This window comes from Chaetura pelagica, unplaced genomic scaffold, assembly GCF_000747805.2.
Source record: "Chaetura pelagica isolate M959 unplaced genomic scaffold, ChaPel_1.0 scaffold17, whole genome shotgun sequence".
Lineage (NCBI taxonomy): Eukaryota > Metazoa > Chordata > Aves > Apodiformes > Apodidae > Chaetura > Chaetura pelagica.
In genome coordinates, this window is record NW_009970726.1 from 6893576 (window position 1) to 6903361 (window position 9786).

The window sequence follows — 9786 nt, forward strand, 5'->3', positions numbered from 1 at the left end:
GCCTTTCATTATTAAAAGGGGACACTAGCTTATTTTCATGTCATTGTAGCTAAGCAGTTAAATTACCAACATGCATAAGCAATTATCTAGGGTAGATAATTTTCCTTTCCTGTATATTTGGGGGAAAAAAAAAAATAATTGCTTAATTTGTTCTGTAACATTATTGACAAGTAAAATTGCACAATGAGAACTTTTATTTAAAGATCAACGACTTACAAAACTTATAACACATAACTGTGGATCGAAATTATTCTACTTAGAGGACTTTTCAGAGATAAAATAGCTTAAGTGAGGTATCAAAATAGTAAAAGCTTTTAGAGCTTTGATTTGTTGTATTACAAGATTCTGTATCCTTTCTGTTCAGTAAGCGTGTGAAATGCAGACATCTCAGGTACTTACTCTTTATGAGCTGGGAAGAATTGGATATAATAATTTACTGATGAACAGGTAATCTACATTTAAGAAGTTTCAGTGTTCCTATTCATCACATTTCTAATCTAAGCAAACTTGGAAAATTATTAATGGAACTTCTAATGAAGCTCTTATGTGACTTCTTTTCTGACTTGCTGAAAATGAAGGAGTCCTGGCTGGGTCATTAGCTGGCTGGGTTTGAATTGATTATTGGGATTTTCCTTTCAGGGTTTTAATCTGAATATAATACTACTCTTAAAGCTTCATGTGGTAAACGAGCTATTGTTTGTAGTTTCATGCTTTAGCTCAAATGTATAGAATCCCAAAGATTTTATGTGTTACAAAGTGTGGTAAGAGTTGAGTACAGATAGCTGTTAGAACATCATTTCTCTCTGTTGGCTGCATTAGGAAAATGGAAGAGCCACATGAGGGCACTGTATGCAATGGAAGGAAAGCTCCAGAGTAAGTAATTTTACCTCTTCCCATTTATGATTGAGAAAAATATTTGTTTACACTATCAGCAGTGAACCAAACAAAATTATATTATTATTCTAAACTCATCTCCTTCTCCTTTAATTCAGAAATTGTGTAATTGTCTTAAGGTAGTGATTCAATCCCCCTTTTTAGCAGTATGACTACTTTTTATGAAACATCATGCACACCATAATGCTTCTTTTTGTTTGCTAGGCACAAAGTTTTGGACAAAATAGTCATGTAAAACTTGAGTAGTTCTACGTTTAGGGTATATATAAATACACATAGATGGAAGAAAAACATTTGAACTTGGTGATTGCACAACCCTTAGTGATGATCAATCTTAGAGAATAAAACTTAGCTTTGAGACAAAGTTGAATTTCCAGAGGTGTTGTTTCCAGAAAGAAAAAGAGGAAAAAAGAGTAATTAATATCCATCTTCACTAAAATATTAAAAATAGGAAATATCTAGTGCCCATTTCTGAAACATCATTTTCCAAATTAAACTAGATAGCATTCCACTGACAGCTTCCTCAGGGCTTTTTTGAGATATTTTTTTTTTTAATATATATATTTGTATTTTAAATAGTTCAGTTAACCCCATTTTTAATATGTAACGGAGACTGGAACCTTCTGTAATTTGCAAAAGTGGCAGATAAAAAGAATGAGAGCAAACGGTTCATAAAATAAACCAGCTGACAAGAGAGCATCATCAAGGAGATAGATTATCTGAGCTATAATTTGATAAAAATTATGTCCTCTTCAGGAAACGTATGTTGCTTTAGCCATTTATGTGTCTTACTGGTAAATTAAGAACTTAAAACTCTTGACATGAAAGAAATACAAAAGCTCTGTCACAAAAACTAGACTCTGAATAGCCTGACAATCTCCTGTTATAGTGGATACTACTCCATTTAATTATTTTTCACCTGTATCACTTCCTTTACTTTACAGCTTCCAGAAACCTCTACTTTGTGTCTAGTGAGCTGCATTTATTCAGTTGCTTTTGCATTTCATTTTGAATTTATCATTCTTGCTCTTCACTGACATTTACAACCACCTACCACCAACAAAAAAAAATCTGCTCCCCCCAGCAAAAACAACCTACAGGTGCTAGAAAATCTAGTCTACAGCCAGACTTCTAATCAAATGCAAATTCTTCTTAGTATTTTTATTCATATTTTCATTGCATATTTTTTAATGAATAGGAGACATTTGTCTTTTATTGCATTTATCTGAATGTTTGGTATTGAATGATACCTTTGTGTCAGGTAGTTTCTCAATGTCTGTGTTAGTGCCGGCCATATTATTGCATTGGCTTATCTTGCTTTACAGGATAAATCTTTTGCAAAGCATGATCACACAGCAGCCAACAGTTTGTGGCATGCATGTTCCTGTGGTACTGTTTATTCATGTTAAGCTACCTGAGCCTTTTTAAACCTTTCAGGAAGCTTTTCATATTGGCAAACTCTACTTTCTGTGTACTTCTTTTAACACAACCTATTCAGAAGACTTTTAATAGTAAAGTTTTATGTGTTTACATCTTAAATACAACTCAAGCTGCTGTTTGGAAAGTGACATCAGTTTATATTAATGTTATAAGCACTAAATAATGTTTTATACAAACCTCATACTTTTCACCAGAGAAGTTCAAAGATCTCTACAAACAGCAATAAATTGTAAAGGATTAAGGATACTGTAAAGTACATATTATGTTTGTAAGTAAATTATTACATGTGCAAAGTTCATTATACAGCAGAGGAAATGAAAAAAATTCATGTAATGAACATCAATTCCTGTTCGTTTTTTTTTTTTCTGCTGGAGCAGAAACACCATAATTCATGTATCTTGAACTCAACAGCCAATTCTTTAAACATTCTAGCCACTTTACACTGTCAACAGAATAGTCAGAATATTATCTTTCCAGTATACTAATTTCCCTCATTAAATAAGTAAGTGACAAATGAGCACACAGCAATTGACAGAGTATCACATTATTTGCCAAACTACAGGTTTCCTCATTTTTTCCTTTGTTCTCCAGAGTGCAGAGAAACACCAGTGCTGGAGACCTGACCTAGTGATGGTGAATCCTGGCAATTCTCCTTCTCATAAAGCTTTTCTTACAAACACCAAATACCTAACTATACATTTGCAAGTCACCTTAGCAGGTTTTTTTGGGTTCAAGCAGTGATTAATCATGTGACTGCAGTTCAGCTGCTCGTGTACTCTTGTTTACCTTGGCATGTTTTGGTGCATCAGTAAGTGCCTCTTTTTTCAAACTATAAGACATACCAGACAGTAGCATGTAACTTGTGGTTCCTTTTAGATTTCTGATTGAAAAACCTTTAAAAGTATATAAAAAAGCTAACCACAAAAAAAACACATTGAAATGCTGTATGTCAGACTCTATATCTGTGCATCGGGGTGTGAAATATTGAAGCATTACTCCAAGTTATCCAAAATAAAATAATTAAAACTGAAGAAATTTTTTTTATTCTTTTTTTTAAAGGACCTAGATTAGTACTTACCATATTGAAAAAATCAGAGAATCACAGAATGGTTTGAGTTTGAAGAGACCTTAAAAATCATCTAGTTCCAACCCCCCTGCATGGGCAGGGACACCTCCTGCTAGATCAGGTTGCTCAAGGCCCCATCCAACCTGGTCTTGAAGACCTTCAGGGACGTCTTCAAGGGATTACTTGATACTCCCTTCAGCAATAAAAACCTCCAAGCCTTCCAAATAAATAAATCCTGTCCTTTACATGAGGACACACAGGCCTCACTGCCATACCTGGGACTTCTCAAGGCTATTCCTTCCTATGCTTCTGGCTTCTGCAACCCACAAAAGTCAAGGCAGTACCACAGCATTAATTTTGGCAGTATCAATTTTCAGAGGTTCCAGTGATGGCCAGTAGTGAAAAATAAGAATAAAAGGATCAGCAATTTGCTCTTATACTACTCATACAGTCACTCAGTCTTACTTCCACCTTAACATAATTTAGGAAAGGAAATATAACTGAATACTTACCCTACAGATGTGTAACATCTTTTTCTTTTAAAACCTATATACACTTGGGAAAAAAATGTACAAAGTTTTAACCTTTTACAATATTTTTCAATATTTGCCTTTTAAAAGCTGTGCCATTTCTCTTTCTGTGTTGTGTGCACTTCCCTGTGACCACTCCTCAAGTTCTGCACTTGTCCTACTCCTTTAGAAGCAATGAAAGTGGAGACCAGACAGTAGCATGTAACTTGTGGTTCCTTTTAGATTTCTGATTGAAAAACCTTTAAAAGTATATAAAAAAGCTAACCACAAAAAAAACACATTGAAATGCTGTATGTCAGACTCTATATCTGTGCATCGGGGTGTGAAATATTGAAGCATTACTCCAAGTTATCCAAAATAAAATAATTAAAACTGAAGAAATTTTTTTTATTCTTTTTTTTAAAGGACCTAGATTAGTACTTACCATATTGAAAAAATCAGAGAATCACAGAATGGTTTGAGTTTGAAGAGACCTTAAAAATCATCTAGTTCCAACCCCCCTGCATGGGCAGGGACACCTCCTGCTAGATCAGGTTGCTCAAGGCCCCATCCAACCTGGTCTTGAAGACCTTCAGGGACGTCTTCAAGGGATTACTTGATACTCCCTTCAGCAATAAAAACCTCCAAGCCTTCCAAATAAATAAATCCTGTCCTTTACATGAGGACACACAGGCCTCACTGCCATACCTGGGACTTCTCAAGGCTATTCCTTCCTATGCTTCTGGCTTCTGCAACCCACAAAAGTCAAGGCAGTACCACAGCATTAATTTTGGCAGTATCAATTTTCAGAGGTTCCAGTGATGGCCAGTAGTGAAAAATAAGAATAAAAGGATCAGCAATTTGCTCTTATACTACTCATACAGTCACTCAGTCTTACTTCCACCTTAACATAATTTAGGAAAGGAAATATAACTGAATACTTACCCTACAGATGTGTAACATCTTTTTCTTTTAAAACCTATATACACTTGGGAAAAAAATGTACAAAGTTTTAACCTTTTACAATATTTTTCAATATTTGCCTTTTAAAAGCTGTGCCATTTCTCTTTCTGTGTTGTGTGCACTTCCCTGTGACCACTCCTCAAGTTCTGCACTTGTCCTACTCCTTTAGAAGCAATGAAAGTGGAGAGACTGGGTTATTTAATGACCAGCTAAAACCTGAGTGTACCACAAAGATAATTATTTTGTTGTAATTCAGTCTTCTAGGTTCATATACCAAATAAGGAATTAATTTATGACAGAGACATAGACGCCAAATATCAGATCGCGTAAGTGAAGAAAAACAACACTGTTAGAAAAGCCTAACAGTGAGCTTCATTAAGTGTTATGTGGGAATATGTTTACTGGACATCTTTTAGCTAAGCATTCAGTGGGAATTACTTCTGGCATAATAAACTACCTATCACAGAATCACAGAATTGTCAGAGTTGGAAGGGACCCCTAGAGATCATGTAGTCCCACTCTCCCACTAAAGCAGGATCCCCTAGAGCACATTACTCAGGACTGCATCCAGGCGGGGTTTGAGTATCTCCATGGAAGGGGACTCCACAACCTCCCTGGGCAGCCTGTCCCAGTGCTTTGTCACCCTCATAGTAAAAAAGGTTTTTTTCTCATATTTAAATGGAACTTCCTATGTTCCAGGTTATGCCTCTTGTCCTGTCTCCGGGAACTACTGAAAAGAGTCTGTTCCATGCCCCATGCACGCACCCTCTAGATACTTGTAGGCATTATGTAAACTGTAAGTTATCATTTTATTTATATAAGTAACATTTAGGGCATTTCAGACACAATTTGAATAAAGGTTTCTCTTCAACCTCTCTTTAACCTGTAAGTTATATTTCATCATGTTCAGGATGTGTAGGTGTGGAATGGGCTGAAAAGAGTAACACAGCAAACAGCTCTATAGAGTGAAAATAGAAATGAAAGCAATGAAAGTGGAGAGACTGGGTTATTTAATGACCAGCTAAAACCTGAGTGTACCACAAAGATAATTATTTTGTTGTAATTCAGTCTTCTAGGTTCATATACCAAATAAGGAATTAATTTATGACAGAGACATAGACGCCAAATATCAGATCGCGTAAGTGAAGAAAAACAACACTGTTAGAAAAGCCTAACAGTGAGCTTCATTAAGTGTTATGTGGGAATATGTTTACTGGACATCTTTTAGCTAAGCATTCAGTGGGAATTACTTCTGGCATAATAAACTACCTATCACAGAATCACAGAATTGTCAGAGTTGGAAGGGACCCCTAGAGATCATGTAGTCCCACTCTCCCACTAAAGCAGGATCCCCTAGAGCACATTACTCAGGACTGCATCCAGGCGGGGTTTGAGTATCTCCATGGAAGGGGACTCCACAACCTCCCTGGGCAGCCTGTCCCAGTGCTTTGTCACCCTCATAGTAAAAAAGGTTTTTTTCTCATATTTAAATGGAACTTCCTATGTTCCAGGTTATGCCTCTTGTCCTGTCTCCGGGAACTACTGAAAAGAGTCTGTTCCATGCCCCATGCACGCACCCTCTAGATACTTGTAGGCATTATGTAAACTGTAAGTTATCATTTTATTTATATAAGTAACATTTAGGGCATTTCAGACACAATTTGAATAAAGGTTTCTCTTCAACCTCTCTTTAACCTGTAAGTTATATTTCATCATGTTCAGGATGTGTAGGTGTGGAATGGGCTGAAAAGAGTAACACAGCAAACAGCTCTATAGAGTGAAAATAGAAATGAAAGAACAAACATTTAAACATCAGTCAAGATGGCAACACTAAGATTGTTTCTATAACACATAACCAAAGCAAAATTATTAAATATCAGTGTTATTTAAAATAGAATGCCAGACTTGTTTTCTGTCAAACTATATTATCTTCAAATATCTGAATCCTAATTAAAAAGAAATTTATACTTTAAGTACTACATCCCTTTTTCTGTCTTTATTTATGCCATGATTATCTATGATTTTTTTAACCAGAAAACAACATGGGTGTTTTATAAGATTATAACTGAAATGCACTGAGTTATTTTAATCCTATTCCTTAAAAAAAACTATGTAAAAGATAGATGTGGGGACCCAGTATGTAAAACCAGTTGTCTGAAGATTACAGAGATGACATTCATCATGATGCAATATGCATCAGTGAAGTACTTATGTTCTCTGCAAAAAGCACTGTGTTTGGCGTCAGTGCCAGCTGAAGTTTCTTCAACTCTGCTCATGCATTACTCTCTCTCAGTTGAGGTAGTACTTCTTCTGATGGTGCAGTAGATCAGACTCAGGAACTGATGCATTAAGTTGAAAGAAACATACTGAGCTGAAAGAAACATTCTTTGTTGATAAATGTACCTAGACAAGGTTCTGGGTAGCAGTCTTCTCACTATAACCGAGTGGGTGGGAATGAGAGAAGGGCTGCTTAAATTGACACTGCTCTTTCAGTTACACTTTTAACTTCTGTTTACAGAACTTCTGACTTTTGTCTACCAAAGCAAAAAAAAAACCAACAAAAAAACAACAGTGAAAAAAGTACCTGCTGCTGAATCATTGATACTACCTTGAATCTGCAGCACATAGCATCAGGTTGGACATCTCAGGTCAGAGATAAAATTTGATCCAGGTAGTCATTCTGATGGCAGCAAAGTGCCTGGATTTCAAATTTATGTTCCAAACCATCTTATGAAAAGTATGGTAATCAAAAGGAATCCTGACCTGTGCAGTGTTCTTATGGATTGCTTTTGGTCTTAGCATTTGAAATTACCTTGGCTCATATAAAAATAATTTAATTAGAACCATTTTAGAGTTATTTTAGTTAAAGTGACGCACTTTAGTAGCATAGGTTGTTTTGGTCTCAGACAACTAACATAGTGCCCCAGCCCTGCCACAGTAACAATGCAGCACTTCATCACTCTCCTTTTCCAGCTCACCAGCCTTGCGGCCAGACTAAACCCCGACAGAATGTATCAACTTCAGTAAGCCATGACAACAGCTGAAGCTGGTTAGTTGTCTTTTTATCACCAAAGACTAAATCCCTTCAGCAGTTTGCTCATTCCCCTGCTATGCTTCATTAAATTATCAGAGAGAAGAGTAATACATTCTTTGACATTTCAAAGCTGCTTGTTACTTACTTGAAAAACAACAGAAAATAACTGTTTTCCCCAATTCCCACTCTAAGAGTTTCACGGAAATTCTCAACTTGTTTACAAATAACTCATTCCAGTGGTTTCCGTTATTTAACACACACATTTAAAATATCTTCCTGTTTGTAATCAGACTTCTACCTTCAAAAATATTTTTGAGGCACTACTAATACCACAACAGCAAAGACAGATTTTCTTCCAAAGGCTTCAGCAGTTATTCTCAATAGTTTTTTACACTTGCTTTCCCATTTGATTACCATATTCTATGAACTGTTTTCTAATTGACCAGATATTTTCTAATAAAGTACATCTTTTGATGAATACGCGTAACAAGCTGTCAAACCAAAAGGTTATTAATTGTGGGAAGAGAAACTCCTATTTAAAACTCTGCAAAGACAGATAAAATATATGCAACAAACAAAAAGAGGGAAACAGAACTCAAAACAGGAAGGGGGTGTTGTTCAATATTTTAACAAAGGAAATGTATGCTGAAAACTTGCATAAGCAATAGGGACATTAAAATTTTGTATTCTTTGTACTATATTGTGATTTTAACAGATGTGTTAAGTGACTTCTGTGAGGGAAACTAACAGACTTAAATGCTTAAGAGAACTTTGCAAATAAATGTAATTAATCTTGCATTAAGTCAGAGGTAAGAATTACTTGGCTTTTTTTAAACACAGGAAATCAATACCTAGGTTCTCTTCATTCCATGAATAAGACTGCGCATTTGACCTGTACAGATATTCTACCAGCCTTGACACACGTATCCTCCAATTCTTCAATCACAATGAGTCATGTGAAATTAACTTATGTTTCTCATTCTTCTTTAGCACACTATGGAAGTTTCTCACAGAAAAAAACCCTCAAACCAAAACAAAAAAACAACACACCAGCAAATGTAAAGACGGGCAAATACATCAAGTAACCTCAGAATGTAAGTGGAGTGACGTATAGACACGATTTAAAATATACTGCATTATAATCCTTTCTGACACTACTTTATAAAATACTGAACACCAGAAAGACAAATGACGTTAAAACACCACTAGTAAAAGTTTAGGTCTCAAGCATTTATGGTGCTTTAGCATTATCAAAACTGATAATACTAGCCTTATACTTCCTGGAGAAAGAAATGCTCCAACATACGGTACAAACCGAACATGACTCATGACATTTGAATGTAACCCGTGGCACACAGCGGGTAACACGAACGTCATTCCTGTTCGTTATCTCCTGGCAATTTCTGGTTTATTTAGCCAAATAAATGCAAAATACTATCTCATACTTCAAACGAAAAAACGTGCCGTGTTAGGAACAACCGGTGTAAGGGATGTGCCCTCAGGAAGCGGAGGCACTCAAAGCCAAGCTGAGCGGACCAGCCCCTGCTGGCTGTCCCACAATGTGCGTGTCCTCGTACCTCACCACTCCGGCAGCGCCAAGGGGACAACCAGGGGTCTGCCCAGCGTCCCCTTCCCTGGGGACACCTCAGGGATAAGCGCCAGCCTCGCCTCCGCCGGGCTGTACGAAAAGGCCGCTCTGCCTAGAGCCAGCTCGGCGCAGCAAACCGCCCTTACCGGCGGGTAAGGAGGGCGGCGGGCACCGCGCCCCTGCTATCTCACACTGCGAGTGTGAACCCCACCCGGGGAGCAGCGCTACTCCCCGCCCCGGCCACCGCCCAGAGCGCCCCTGGCCGAGCTGAACCAGCCCGAGCTGAACCAGC